The sequence below is a fragment of the Pyrgilauda ruficollis genome, unplaced genomic scaffold, assembly GCF_017590135.1.
Source record: "Pyrgilauda ruficollis isolate IOZ18807 unplaced genomic scaffold, ASM1759013v1 scaffold70, whole genome shotgun sequence".
Taxonomy (NCBI): Eukaryota; Metazoa; Chordata; class Aves; order Passeriformes; family Passeridae; genus Pyrgilauda; species Pyrgilauda ruficollis.
In genome coordinates, this window is record NW_024528822.1 from 2,226,131 (window position 1) to 2,240,575 (window position 14,445).

Genomic DNA, 14,445 nt, shown 5'->3' on the forward strand with positions numbered 1-14,445 from the left:
AGGCAGCAGAGAATAATCTGCTGTATGAGAGACTGCCTTGTGTGATGCTGACTGTACAGAGGAGGCAAGGGATGCACAGACAAACCAGACCCACATGGGACTTCTCCATGCCCCTTCCCCTAGCCCTTCTGCTGACCCATTCCTGTCACTCAAACCCTATGATTTCCCACACTGAAAGCAGTTCCTGAAATGCTGTTTAGCTGTTGCTTCAGCTGCATCACTTTTACAAGTAATCTTTATTTTACCTGTCGTGCCAAATGTGCAGCATACTGCCTGGCATTGGCAGTGCAGGCATTATCCAGTCCTGCAGTTCTGGGGGGAGTGTTACAAATTTGAGCCTGACCATCTCCTGGCATGTCAGCCATTGACCTTCATAGAGAATTTCTACTGAACACACCTGCGACAAATCTCTTTTCTCCTTCCCTTTTCTTGGATTATGAGCAAAATAAAGCACAGCCTATGACATTGATGGTCTTGTAATATTGGTTGAACTCTCTGGATGCTAGGAAACATTACAGCTGAGGTCATTTTTTCAAACAGTATATTGAATTACATGTTTCCACTTGCCTTTTGTTTTGCTTTTTCCTGTGGGACCCATTTGTACACTGAAAAAAGTAGGAGCTTGCTTTATACAGCTATTCAGTGTTTTATCTCACCTTCATTGTCTTGTCTGACCATGCTATTTCTGGGTTTTTTTTTTCATGAAAAGAAAAATGTTGCTTCTTTTGTGTTTTTCTGCACACTCACACTAATGTCTGAGTACATAAAAATAGGTGCATTTATTGCCACAGAAATCTGTTGTTGAGGGACTTTTGCTTTGTCTTTCTTTCTAGGTGGAGGATAAAGAGAAATTGAAATGTCAGAGCATCCACTCATTGCTTGGTCAGCATCAGACGGGTGAGATTTCTCCTTACAGAGCACTCACATTATACAAACTTGTAACACATGATAATGAGAGAGTTCTATAACAGCAGATGTGCTGTGGGCATGGTGACACTTGGACTAGTTCAGGTATTGTAAGTGAACTAGCAGTGGGAGTCCCAAAGGATTGCAGTATTTGCATTGTGCTAGGGAGCGCCAGCCCTCTCACGACCCCGTGCCACCTCACCTAGGCACTACCTCTAGCTTTGAAGCCCAGTTCCTAGCTGTTTAGTAGTGGTATGTTGGAGTGTTGAGTGCCTTTGTAAGTCTTAAATCAGAAAATAGGGAGAATAAATTACAGGATTTGTCTGCACAGCAAAATGAGGCGTTTCATCTGCACAAACAGCTGAGGGCAGCTTATGCTGTCGGAGAAGGAGATTCAAGCAGGCTGTGTCACACAGGGAAGGACCCAGGTGGTGGTGGATGCTCACTATTCATGGCCCATGTACTCAGGCAAAACTTTTTGTTTATGGTTCTGTTTGTGACTTGCAGAAGCAAATACACCACACTTACTAGGTGGTTATACATGGTAATTCTAAAATGAGGCCACTCTGTCTGTTCCCAAAGGCTGTCACAGTGTCTAAGCAGTGATTCAGGTGGGAGCTCAGTGCCTGAAGTTTCTTGCCTGATGTCAGCATTTAATTGCCAGACAGCTCCCTCTCATAGAGGTTTAGAACATGCGTTTTGCAAAGTTTCACCCTCAAAACTGCATCTTACTGTGAAGAAAAGCAACAATGCACTTTTCTTCCAAAAGCTGTCACTGGCAACAGTAACAAAGTAAAGTGTAGAGAATTAAAGTCATTCTGTCCATGTGATCTACAATAGTTCAAACCATTGCCCCTTCTCTCTGTGTCTTACTTCCTTGTGGTCCCTTTTGGCATGGACCCTCTTTCTAGTCTTTCTTCCTTTGGTGTCCCATCCTGTGTTCTTCTCCTCCTGCTTCCCTCAGCTTGTAAGCTCAGCTTTCAAAACTCCTGCTCCACCATCTGCACCCATGGGACCTCACCCAGCTCTGCCAAATCTTTGTGCAGCTCTTGTTCCCAAACACATTGGAAAGTAATCAGCATTCCATGTTGCTACAGACATGGGCAGAAAGTCCAAAGAGAGTGGTTTCTCTTTTGCTGTCTTCAAGACCAACAATCAAAGCAACTGATTCTTCTGCCCAAGAGCCCTGGCCCTCTCTCTGTCAAGTGATGTACAACTGGTCCCACAGCAAACACAGGGCACAGAGAGCAAGTGACCCACAGAGAGTATAAAAAGCAAATTGCCCAGCTGTTGAGTTGATGAAAGCTTAGAGCTGACAGTGTCTGAAAAAGCATTACTTCTTCCAGTGAACACCAGATATTTATTATGAAGTCTGGTCTGAGTTTGAAGGCAGTATTTTTTGACTAAAAATTTTTGCAAATGTGTGAAACCTTGAATCTGGGTGTACTGTTAATGCCAGCTGAAGAGCTTGGGAGACACTGGCGTTCTACACACAGAGTTCACAGGATTCAGTATTTTCACTTTTTTCCTTTCACTCAGCCTTAGTGTTTTGGTAGAATAGAGAATTGAAACCACAATTTTTTGAAAGAAACAAACTGAAATACAGCCATAAAGAGTTTATACTCCGCAGTCTTTAGAAGGAAGTATCCGCTGTTAAGGTTTGTCCACAGGTGACCAGATCTTAGGCTGAACTAACAGGAGAACAGGGTGGAAAAGCACCAAACATTGCACAGAAGAGATAAAACAACTGGCCAGACACACCTAGGGCTCAGTAATCCAACAAGAACTAGAAAAAACTACCAGGCATTTCAGCAAGTGAAATGGAGCATTGGAAACTTCCTTTAGGTGAAACCCCAAGAGATAGGGATGTGCTGATTTATTGGCTGTCACTGAGGTCAAATCAACAAAACTGAGCCCTGTAGGTGAAAATTAAATAGAGGCAGGTTGGTTATTTGGGAAAGGGAAGGTGTTAAAAGAGATTGCTAGGTGAAACAACTCATATGATTTGGGCTCTGTGGATTACTTGTCAAACATCCATGCAGCAACATCTCAACACAACCTGGAGCAGGACAATAAATCTGCTGTTGTAACCATGCATCTGGCTTCCTGCCCTTGTCAGAGGGCGCAAGAGTGTGAACTCAAATGTCAGGCTGGATGGGTTTGGAGGATGGACCAAACACCACCTTAACATCAAGGGTCCTAAGCAATCTTCCTAACACAAACCCAACTTCGTTATTTATTTTTGTTTTAATGAGGATTCAGCACAAGAAAAAGTGTTTAGAAGTAGCTCTGTTGAGGCAGAACGCTGCTCTAAGCTTGTTTACACTCTCCTGCCACACTGTCCTTGGTAGCAGCCCTTGGCTTAGCATGGCCATGAGAATGGGATTGAGATCCAGGACTTTTCCTTGAGCACCATGATTCCTGGTTGACCATGATCCTTGGTTGACCACCATAACTCTTGGTTGATCACCATGATTCTTAGTTGACCTCCATGACTCTTGATTGACCCCCATGATCCTTGGTCAACCACCATGACCCTTGGTTGACCACCATGATCCTTGGTTGACAGAATGAGGTCTGTGCTGCAGCCACACCTTGGTGCTCTGCCTTTACCCTGTCTCACTTGTTTTCCTTCATTAATACACTGCTCAGGGGAGGTTGAGGGACTTGGCAAAGCTGGGCCATTTCTGGAGCTGCCTGAGTAAAGAAGTACATGGGAGCTTGTGTCAGTCTGTCCTGTATGTGTGCCTTTGTCCTCTTTCTCCTTTATTCCCTGTTGAGTATTTTCCCTGGTTAGCAGAGCAGAAATGAAACTTCAGCAATACAGAAAAATCCTGGGGGTGCAGTCTCTTTTGAGCCAGTGGAGGACTTTGCTAATTACCCCACGAAGAAAGTTAGGGAGAGAAAAAAATCCTTTCATGGGAAAAAAAAACCAATAAAATAGATGTGTTTGTAGCTGACAGCCAGCTAAGGACAAAATCAGAAGTAAGAGCTCTGGCAGGCTGCAGCCATGCAGTGTGATTTTTCCCAATCTAGTCATAGGAAGGGGGGTTTGACAAATCAAACACAAAAAAAGCTGTAATTCTGCATGTCTCAGGCAATTCCATCAGTGAAGTTTGGTACAAGAATAAAAAAACCCAAACAAAACAAAACAAAACTAAAATCCCCTGACTCCTCTGCCATGTTGCTTGGTGTGGGATGCCACTGGGACATCCTAGCCTTGTGGGCAGAGAAAAGCCCTACCAACATAATGGCTTCCTGCAAGCCACAGCTCCCTTGGCTGGGGCCGTGTGAGATGCAGGCAGAGCATGAACCTCTCTTAAGGAAAACAAACCAAGGGGAAGTGCTGCAGGCACGTGGAGGCCTGTGATTGCAGCTGCAGGTCCCCAAATGATACTTCCATGCAGGGCACCTTCACAAAGGCTCGCACCCCTATTCCATGTAGGCTTTTTCATTGTGCCCTGTGCTGGTCCTCCAGGAGCAGCTCCAGGGCCTGGGCTTGGTGCTTTACCTTGAGAGGATACCCTCAGTCAGAAGGTAGTGACAAGCACCTTGGGCCAAGAGACATGGCATTTATGCAGGAAAGAAGAGAGGGGTCCTGTCCTCAGCTCATGCTTACTGGGGTGCTCAGGTGCTGTGTGCCCTCCACAGCTACAGGTCCTGTTTCCCTGTGGGGTCAAGCAGAGCCTCAGAACATGTCCATATGCACCACAGACCACGGTATTGGTGAGGTTTTCATACCAGCCCAGAGGCAGCCTGGCTGTCCAGCTCCTGTGTACACCGCTGTGCCTCAGCCCTAGGTGATCATCTTCTTCTCACAGGCCCAGCACAAGTATCGTGGCGTCCCATGTCCTACTTCTACAGGTGACCACCAAGCAGGAAATGCACCTGAGCTGTTGCATGTGGGAAAGATGTTTTCTGTGTGAAATTTCACTCAACCTAAACACAGCCAAGTGCTGGCCTTAGGAGGAGATTGGACAGAGCTCATATCATTACAGGTATGCTTGAGGCACCAATATATGCTTCCACCTTCCCACAGGAGGATGTCCCATGCAAAAATCTCTCCCAGATAAGCATAGTAGAGACATGTCAGACTTCCAGCCTCTGACAGTCTACATTTTGCTGAAGGTTGCTTCATTTTTTGGAGCTTCATGAGCATTTAACCCTAATGCCTGACACCCCATGGGGTGGGGTGAGCAGTCAGCTCTTTAGTATTCACTTGGCATCACAGTGGGGAGATTTCTTCTCCTGGGAAGTGTCTGGAGGAACTGGGTTTGTAATGGTACCAGAGACTCACCATGGAGGCACTTTTGCATCCCAATAGGTTTTAAATAGGTTTTTTATAACAGTGTTGGGTTTTGTTGTTTTTTGTTTGTTTGGTTGGGATTTTTTGGGGATTTTTGGGGGGGAGTATTTTGGTTTTTTTGGGTTTTTTGGGTTTTTTTGGGTTTGTTTTTTTTTTTTTTTGGATGAATTGGGCAGGGAAAGAAGAGCCCAAGGGATCCCCAAAAGGGGATGGTTCAGCAGGAGGTGGTCAGAGGACAAGGGTGACAGGGGTGAAGGGAAGACTGGGAGAAGAAAGGAATGGGCAGTCAAGGAGAAAGCAATGAGGACTTAAGGCAGTTACAGACATTGATGAGGTGTCATTTATGACATTGATATGGGTGACAGCTGGGATTTTATGAAGCATTTGATAGAGAGACATGCTTTTTAGGCATTTTGAATCTTTTCCACTGCTGTGTGATATGGGAAATGCAGCTGCAAGAAGGCATATGGCTCAGATAAGAGGAAGCTAATAAACATATGAATGAGGTTTAAACCCAGCTAGATCAAAGGAATATATTTGGCTATTCTCATAACAAGGGCTTTATCCTTGCCTTGCTATTTCCCTCAGATAGGAAACGCATCCTTTAGTCCCAGGGCAGTTTAGCCTTTTTCTCTAGGTCTCTAAACAGCACTTGTGAGAATCTAAAAAGAAATCTTCTACTTTACACTTGGTTCCAGCACAGCCCTCTGATTCCTTTCTAGTCTCAGCAACTCACTCCCCAGCATCACTCTCAGTCCTTCACAGCTGCACCCAGCCCAGGCACCAGCTCAAACCCCTCATCAGCCCTGGCACCCCTGGATCAGGCCAGGATGCTCCACAGCTCTGACCCTAAACTGGAGAAAGGTACAAGCAAGCAAGAGATGGACACTTGGGCCTTATCTTTTTCCAGGAGTGAGGCCAGAGCAGTTGAACATACATGGATGCACTGGCTTGGATAGTCTGCCTGCAAGGCTGCTCACACCTCCTGCCCCCACCAGCACTGATAAGAGCCACCATCACTCTCTGCTGCAAGCCCCCAGTCCACAGCTAAAGCTGTCAGGATTTGTTTTACCAGGTGGATTGTTTTCCTTACGTTTTCATGATATTCCTTTTAATCTCTCCACAGAGGAGAAACTCTTGCCCTTCAAACCAGCCTCTCCCCATCCAGCCACTGATTGCCATCACCTACATCAACTGCCTGGCTTCATTGAGGCCAGTTAGAGGTGGAGCTGCCCCAACCCCAGAGGACACACTTTTTTTCTTTAAGAAGCTCCACAGATCACTCTGTGCCTGTACACTCATGTTAATGCAGCAAAGTTAGCAAACATGTTCAGCTAAAAGAAAATTATAACATCCTAAAGATAGCATTGAATATGATTTGGGGGCAGGATTTTGTCTACTTGAGGAATATTAACTCACCCTTTAGGTAATATCTACTTTATCTGTTGAAAAAAAAAATACAGCTTTGTTTACTCTCTGTTGGTATTTGCCCAACAGACAGTATTGTCTAGTTTTGAAAACACATCAGGCCACACAAAAGAGCTGCCAGGCTCTTACTGAGCTGACGATTCCTTTTTGTATCATCGTTTTCCTTATCTTGGGATCCAGGCTGTCATCTTTAATTATTTTTAAATGAACTGCCACATCTTTATCAGAATATTTTATCCCCTGGTCACTCTTTTATCTCTTCCTTATACATAAAAGCCAAGAACTGTAATTTGTTTTATTTATTGGTGTTTTGTCCCATTGCTTCTTAAATTGAGGAAACTTCCTTTATATTCTGGCTCTCTAGTGTGAGTGCCCTTCCTGGCTTTCCAGCAGACTTTTCTCACATTCTGGATGATGAAATGCTGTGTCCTCCTTCCAGTTTGCCTGGAACATATCAGCTCTGTGATGCTGGAGAAGAAAGACTCCTGCAGTCTCGAATAGGTGATGCACGAGCCCAGCTGTTCTGTCTGCATTATTCCATTTCTTCTGCTTCATCAACCACAGATCTAATGTCTTGGTTACTGTGTCCTTCCCCACCAGCCCAAACATCATGGCCCTTTCCTGTGTACACCAATTTCCTTTATTTTAATTCCAGCCTCATACTCACAAAAATCAAAGTCTGATTTACACAGTCTAGTCCCACACAGCATGGGCAATATAGATAAATGCCTAGGTAGCTATATTTCTATTGGTTCAGCACAACACATGCATCCAGTGATCAACAGAACACAAATTTGGAAAAGTGGGGATCAAGTAAAATAGGTTTTTAGCATTTTCATCACAGACAGAATGCAATAAGGTAGCTCTATACCATGATATCCAAAGAGTCATTTGATAATCTACATGTGCCTCTCGAGAGCCATTTATTTAATATTTTACCATATTAGGCTTAAAATGAAGACATACTCTGTGTAGAATTGCAATCACATGAACGTGCAAATACAAGAGGATGGGACATGCAGGTAGAGTAGAAGTGGAGTAAGTATACAGACTAGGAAGAAGTGAGGGTGGGACACCGGACAACAAGCTTCCCTGGTAGAGACAAGAACTTGATGAGAAGAGCCCAAAGAGTGGTGTAGAGCACCCCACAGAGCAATCAGAGCTCCACACCAGAGAGCAGAACAGTAACTGGCATGAGAGCAGAAGCTGAAATGAAAGCTGACAGTGGAACAAATGTTGGTTGGTGAAACACAGGCTGATTATGTACCAGTTAGCATTGATTCGTGTGCCAAGAATAACAGCAGGCACTGCAACAGAGTGGGGGAGTGTGAGGCACTGAGAAAGAGCTCAGCACAACAGAGCAGAAGATGATTAAACAAACAAACAAACAAACAAACAAGCCCTCACCCCGAGGAGGAAATTATTAAAGCAGCATGAACATGGAGCTGCAGCCGTCTTCTGTGGGAAGCAAATTCTGTGGTGAGCCCGCAGACAAGGAAAGCCCACAAATGGCAAGTCCACATTACTAGGGAAAAATGGATTGGTGAGAGCTGCTAGCCAGCATATGTTTGACCTTTCTGAGGAAAGTGGGCATAAGCACCTTCATTAATGACCATGGCAGGGAGAAGAGCCGGCCTGGAAGGAGGTTTGATTTCCGGACCATCTGCGATCCCGCCTGCCAAGCAAGGGGAAGGCACCAGCCAGCCCGGGCCCTGGCCAGTATTCCTCCTCACAGGCAAGGGAAGGTGAGACAGGCTTCTCCTCACTTCTCATGTGCAGGGAATCTCATTTAACTCTTGAGCACTTGGGAACCTGTTGGGAACTCTGCAAACAAAAGGCACTGCTCACTTGAGAAGAGGCAGATCTGGGCTCTCTGTGACCACCTCTTACTGGGAAAAAGGGAAGGACAGCAAGCAGAAACACCCAATGGATTAAACCATTTTAGGTCTTGTATTTCACATGGACAGCCAGTGTTTTGGTATCCATCAAGACAAAAGACACTTCCTTTTTTTCTTCCAAGCACACTCAGCAAGTATTTTTCATCTCTTTTGTTATATTTTATCAATGAGCAAGGGTAAAGCTGGAAGATAGCAAAACCCATCATGCTCACTGAAAAGAATATGTGATCATAGAAATATCTGACTGTTACATACAAATACATACAGATGGGAAGTGCTGTGAAAAAAACACAGATTGGTTGGCCTCATCTCTACAGAAGAGTTTAGTACCGTGACTCACAAGAACTTGTTTGCAAAGTTGAGATGTACTTCAAGAATTACAAACAACCTAAGGACTTGGGCAAACAGGACAGTATAAAAAGATCAATTGGTAGGGGTGTTACCAGCTCACAGAGGTAACTCAAATCACAAATCAGCCCATCTCCCTTCATGCCTATGGTGCCAGACAATGCCTGTATTTATAATGGATGACTGGATTCTGTCACTGGAAGAATTAGGTACTCCTGGAGCTAGTAAAAGTATGGAATGTGATGGGAAAAAGTGTGGCATAATTCACCTGGGATCAAAGAAGAAGTTGTGTTGCCTTGTGCTGAGATATTTTCAAGCGATGCTGAGAAGGAGGACCTGGTTACCCTGCAAAACCCTATGCTGCTGCTTAGGCTAAGTGCCACAGCCAGGATAGATGTGATAGTGGATCCAGGAACGGTCACATTTTAAGTTTTCCACGGTGTCATGGAAGGTACTGGCACTGGCTAAGTAACCACTACAGCCTCATTGAGCTGTCAGTGTGCACTTCTCATCAGCTGCCTTTCAAAAAGAGGATTTTAAGCAGACAAATGGGAAAAGGGCTACTCATGAGTTGATGTTCCCCTGTTTCTGAAGGATAGATCAAATAGCCTGTCTTGTGTAGATGTGTTAACAGAAGACTGAGAGAAGGTTGGATTACATTTGAGCAATAAATACAGGAAGAGAGAGGAATTATTTCCATTTAGATAAAAGCTGCTACAAGATTAAGCAGCTGTACGCTGAACCTGAAAGAATTTGGCTTGGAAAGAAGAAGATATTTAACTTTCAGAAATAAAGTGCCAGAGCAGCCTTTGAACAGGGATGCTGGGGGAAGGTATTTGACTGTTACAAGATAACTTTGTATTAATTTACAGAAGAGATTGTGTGAACACAGCAATGGTTCTTGGGTTTGGAAATGATGGTGTAATGTATGGAATTCCAATTGCTTTAGTGTTATTTAGAATTCCAGTCAAAAGGAGACTTAGTCACATGTGTTTATGACATAAGATATAGCTGCTGAATCTCATGCTAGGCCAGGTTCCTGGTTATCCCCCTGGTGCCAGGACAGATTTTCTCTTCTTTGCTCGATGCTGTTCATTTGGGTTTGTTTGAACTTTCTGTAGGGTACTACAGCTTTTTCATCCAGCACCAGGATGTTGGTCCAGGTGTGTGGATGCCTCAGTGGCACAGGGATAACTTTTCAGCAGTGCATGAATTTGCATCCCCCACTGGCCTCAGAGCGGTGCAGCAAGCAATTTTGCTTGCTCTTTTCCATGAAATTTTAAGTGGAATTAGATAAAATGGGGGAAGACTCTCATGTCTGGCAGCTGGGAGAGCATGAAACTGAAAAAGAATATGATGAAAAAAACCACTGCCATCTGCAGTTGAGATGTCCTTGCAACTGAGGGGCTTTTTCCTCTGAACTGAACTGAGTCCAGTCCTGCAAAGATTTCTGCACATCAGTAGATCTGGGTTGGGAGAGATGTTCTCATTTTGGGGAAAATTTGTCTACAAAAAACATGACTATTTGTAAAGTACAGCTTTCAGTCTGTGCCCTTCCCAAGCTAAACACTCGCCCAGGTTTTCTTGTTTTATTAGAACAAGAGAAAAAGATCCTATTAAGAAACAACAAATTGAAAACATTGCATATAAATACCTGAAAAGGTACAACCCATTTACACATAACCAACAGGGCTTTTATTTAAAGTGCACATTTTTAACCCAGGAATATTTCCCAGCTGCTAGTCTGTAATCTAAATGACCATGAAGTCTTCTTTCCTCAGCAGGAGCACTATTTAGTGAAAATCTCCTTCAGAACCAATCTTGGCAGCCATTAAGCATGCTGGATGTGCTTAGCCTAAACCATTTGACAGCAGCATGTCTCAGAGGACTGACAACTGGGTAAGACTTAAACCTATTAAAAACATATTTTCTGCCGTAGCTTAAATGCTTACCTGCAGCTGGTGTGAAGCCTAAGTCTCTATTTGTTTTGAATTTGTCCCTCAAACTGAATTGTCACAATTAACTTCCTGTAATCCACTTAGCTGGGTTTGAGGCTAAACAATACCACACAGAAGAATAGAAGTTAATGTTCTGATTTGTGCATGGCCTTGAAGTTTGGATGCAAAATAGGCCAAATTTATGTTAAGTTTGCTAAATTCCATGGGAATGTGCAATGTGGCTGCTCCATCAGGGTAAGAATATGAATTGAATCTAAGCAAGACAGGAACTGAAAATCACCTCTGATCTCACTGCCTGTACTTGCTTCCTCATAGTCCTTTAGAGACCACTTTGTCATTACAAAGATGAATTTGGACTCTTGAGATTGAGGGAGAAGCTCCAGGTCTCATACATGCTTCTGATTCTTGGATAAACTGTTTGTGTCAATGCTTTCATCTCTGGTAAAAAAGCAGCAAAAATACAAAGGGGACAGAATATGGCTGCATTTTTAAAGTGTGATAGAGCCATGGTCTACCAAGCAGAAGGGTTTATAAAATCATTAAACAAGATAAACTGGGCTTTTTTTCTGAGAGATGTGCAAAAATACAGGCTGAAATTGGAGTGGTAATTCCTTGCAATACTTGACACATAGGTTTTCTACCCATTTTATATCTCACATCTAACAAGATGTGAGGTTAAATGATGAGATGCAATTAAAATTGCCAGACTGACCACATGACTTCAGGGAATGCCTCACGGAGCTGCCAACATGATAGCATTAGCACACCATGGTGCTGCTGATGTAACATCTCTGAAAACATTTTAAACCAAGCCTGTATAGCATTCAAGTATGGTGACACTTTCTGGATTACAGGATGGCTGCAAAGAGTGACAGTGACATAAAGGTAGAAAAATAGAAGCCAATTGTTCTCTTAGCTGTCCACTAGATCAGTTTGGTGCAAACACATCATCTTGTTTCTTGGAATTCAATGAAATTATCTTATTGGGGGTCTTGCTGAACCAGGGCTGTGTGCTTTTCATTCATCCCTGCTTCTCTGCTCCAGATACCACCTCTGTGAGTTTCATCCAGGCTTATATTTTGCAGCTGGGAAAGAAAGTCCTGCGTAACCATTTGCCCAGGGGATCTATTTTTGTCCTTTTCAAGGTCAGTCTGCTGTCTATGTACTAATCATTACATTATTCTGTTTAGTCACATCTAAGGGCATTCAGGACTAAAACTTCTCAAAAACTTATTTTCATGTTGTGATTGGTTTGGGTTTCAATGCAGACTTTCAAATCAAAAACTGCAACTCTTATTAGCCTCCTTTGTGAGAAGATGATGTAGCAATACTTGCACCATCAAAATTATCAGTAGCTTGACAGATACATGCAAGGTTTTGGATTGTTTAGAGGTGGGACCTCACTGTCTGACTCAGGACATTGCCTTACCTCAGTACCATGGAGTGAAGTCTCTTGCCTCATCTTGAATAGGAAATTGCAGTCTCAGTTGCATTTTAATAACAACTAGACCTCACCAAGGGGGTCGCAGTACAACTGTCCCCAAGAACATCACAGGGGCACGGTCTATCACAGGGGGATGCTACTGCCCTGGAGCAACTCCAGGGGATGTAAGATTATTTTTTTTGGACCTGTACCCTGAAGTTAATAAAAATACATCTTCCTACTCTGTGCAATGCCCTCCCTGCAAGGGGTTTCACTCCTGACCTAAGGTGCATTTATGCATTCATATTTGTTCTCAGCACCTTGTAGATGCCTGAGGCACAGCCAGGAGGGCAGGAGGATTGGTGAGATGGCCCTATTGCCAAAAATGAGTGCTCTGAGATTGCCTGAAGTAAATGTGCAGTTGACCCTTCTGGCAGGTCTGCCCACGTTTCTTCTGGGCTCTGACAACCTCTTGCATCCCAAGGGTCTTCACAAGAGGCAAACAGCTTCTGCACAGCAGGCTGGGCAGAGGGACTAGGAGGCATTTACAAAGCTCCTGGCTCTTGCAGGGTGCAGCAGACTGTGTTTAAAATCAATGTCTCTGTGTCAGACACTTAGGAGCATTCAGGGCAGAGATGCTGCCACAGGCTCTCTGTCCCCATGCATCTCCTCCAGGTTAGTAGGTGTAGGGACAAGTATCAGGTGTGCTCTATGGGTGAGAAGAGGGATGAAGGGAAACCTGGGGTCCCCCAAAAGAAGGAAAGCATGGAGGCAGGGGCATGGTAGCTAATGCCATCTCCCTTTTCCACTCCATGGCCACAGCACAGCCCTCCGCAGAGCTACCACCCTGGGTATTGGCAGGAGTGTGGCACCCTGGTTTCAGTGCTGTGTTGAAAAATGCATGTTGAAAAACTGGACCGGGAATGAGGTGAGCTTTTGACAAGATGCTCAAGGTCAGCACTCCGAGGAGCATGGCCTGCTTCACCTATTAAAGAGGACAATTGAAGAACGCTCATCTTTTCAGGGCAAGCTGGTAGCTAATATAATGTGGTATGTCACTTAGCAGACAAACATGTAACAAAGTCCTATAGCAATGCTGGTTTTGGAACAATTAATTAGAAATTGCGCAGTTAGCCAAAGAAGATTAATTTTTTAACAGGGAAGGAAATTAGCATCAGGGGCAGAGGATAAGAGCTGGGACTGTTTCTGTCAGACCTGGAAATCCTATCTGCTCTAATACTGCAGATGTGTCTTGACTGCTGTACGAGGGCATGGAAGAGCATCAAAAGGGTCCTTTCTGCCTTTAAAAGAGAGAAATTCACCTTCTCCCTCCACTCCACTTGTAACAGATTGACTAGTTTTGTTCTAGTGGCACCACCTCTGATAATCCCGCTGTCGAATTATTCTCCTCCTCCCTTCACACTGCCTTGGGCAGTGGTCCCTCTCCAGGGGCTGGGTGGAGCAGGCTGACTGCCCCTGACCTTCCAAGTCCCACCATGGCCCCCCTTCACTGGCGAACTCTTCTACCTTTGGCCTCAGAGCAGCTGTGGTCTCTGCTCTTGTGCCCCATGGAAGCTGCTCTCCCTGCACCACTCCACATTCTTGAGGCTGATGTTGCTTGCAAACCTTCGCAGAGCAGACTGCCTGACTGCACGCTCTGCATGGGTCAGGAAAACCAGGGGCTTTTCTCAGCTCTCAGCAGGGTCAGCAATACCAGGTCAAGCTTCTCAGAAGAGGGGGTACAAAATGAGGGTCATTTTCTTCTTTTGTGTTGATTCTTCTCTCCACCGAACATGAAGCAGGAATTTGAGTTAAATGGAGTGTAGAATTTAATTTTTGCACAATAAATTTCAAACAGGGCTTCATTATTCCATGCAAATAGCATTAATCTGAAAACGTAGCCTACTAAACATTTGAGGGACTTTATCCCAAAGGTGATGTTGCACTTCATTACTGGGCAATGATATTTTTTGCATCTCTGTTCAGAAAGCATGCCTCAAATCACAGCTGGCAATCACTAAACTAATTTAACAGATCTTTGCCCATAATCCAGCCAGAAATGCAGAATTAGGATTTGCTAATTCCTATTTAAACTGACATTACAGTTTCCTGTCTTCTGTTTATGCAAACATGCCAATTAATTTTTGCCCACGGGCAGTTGAGATGGAAGCTTTACAG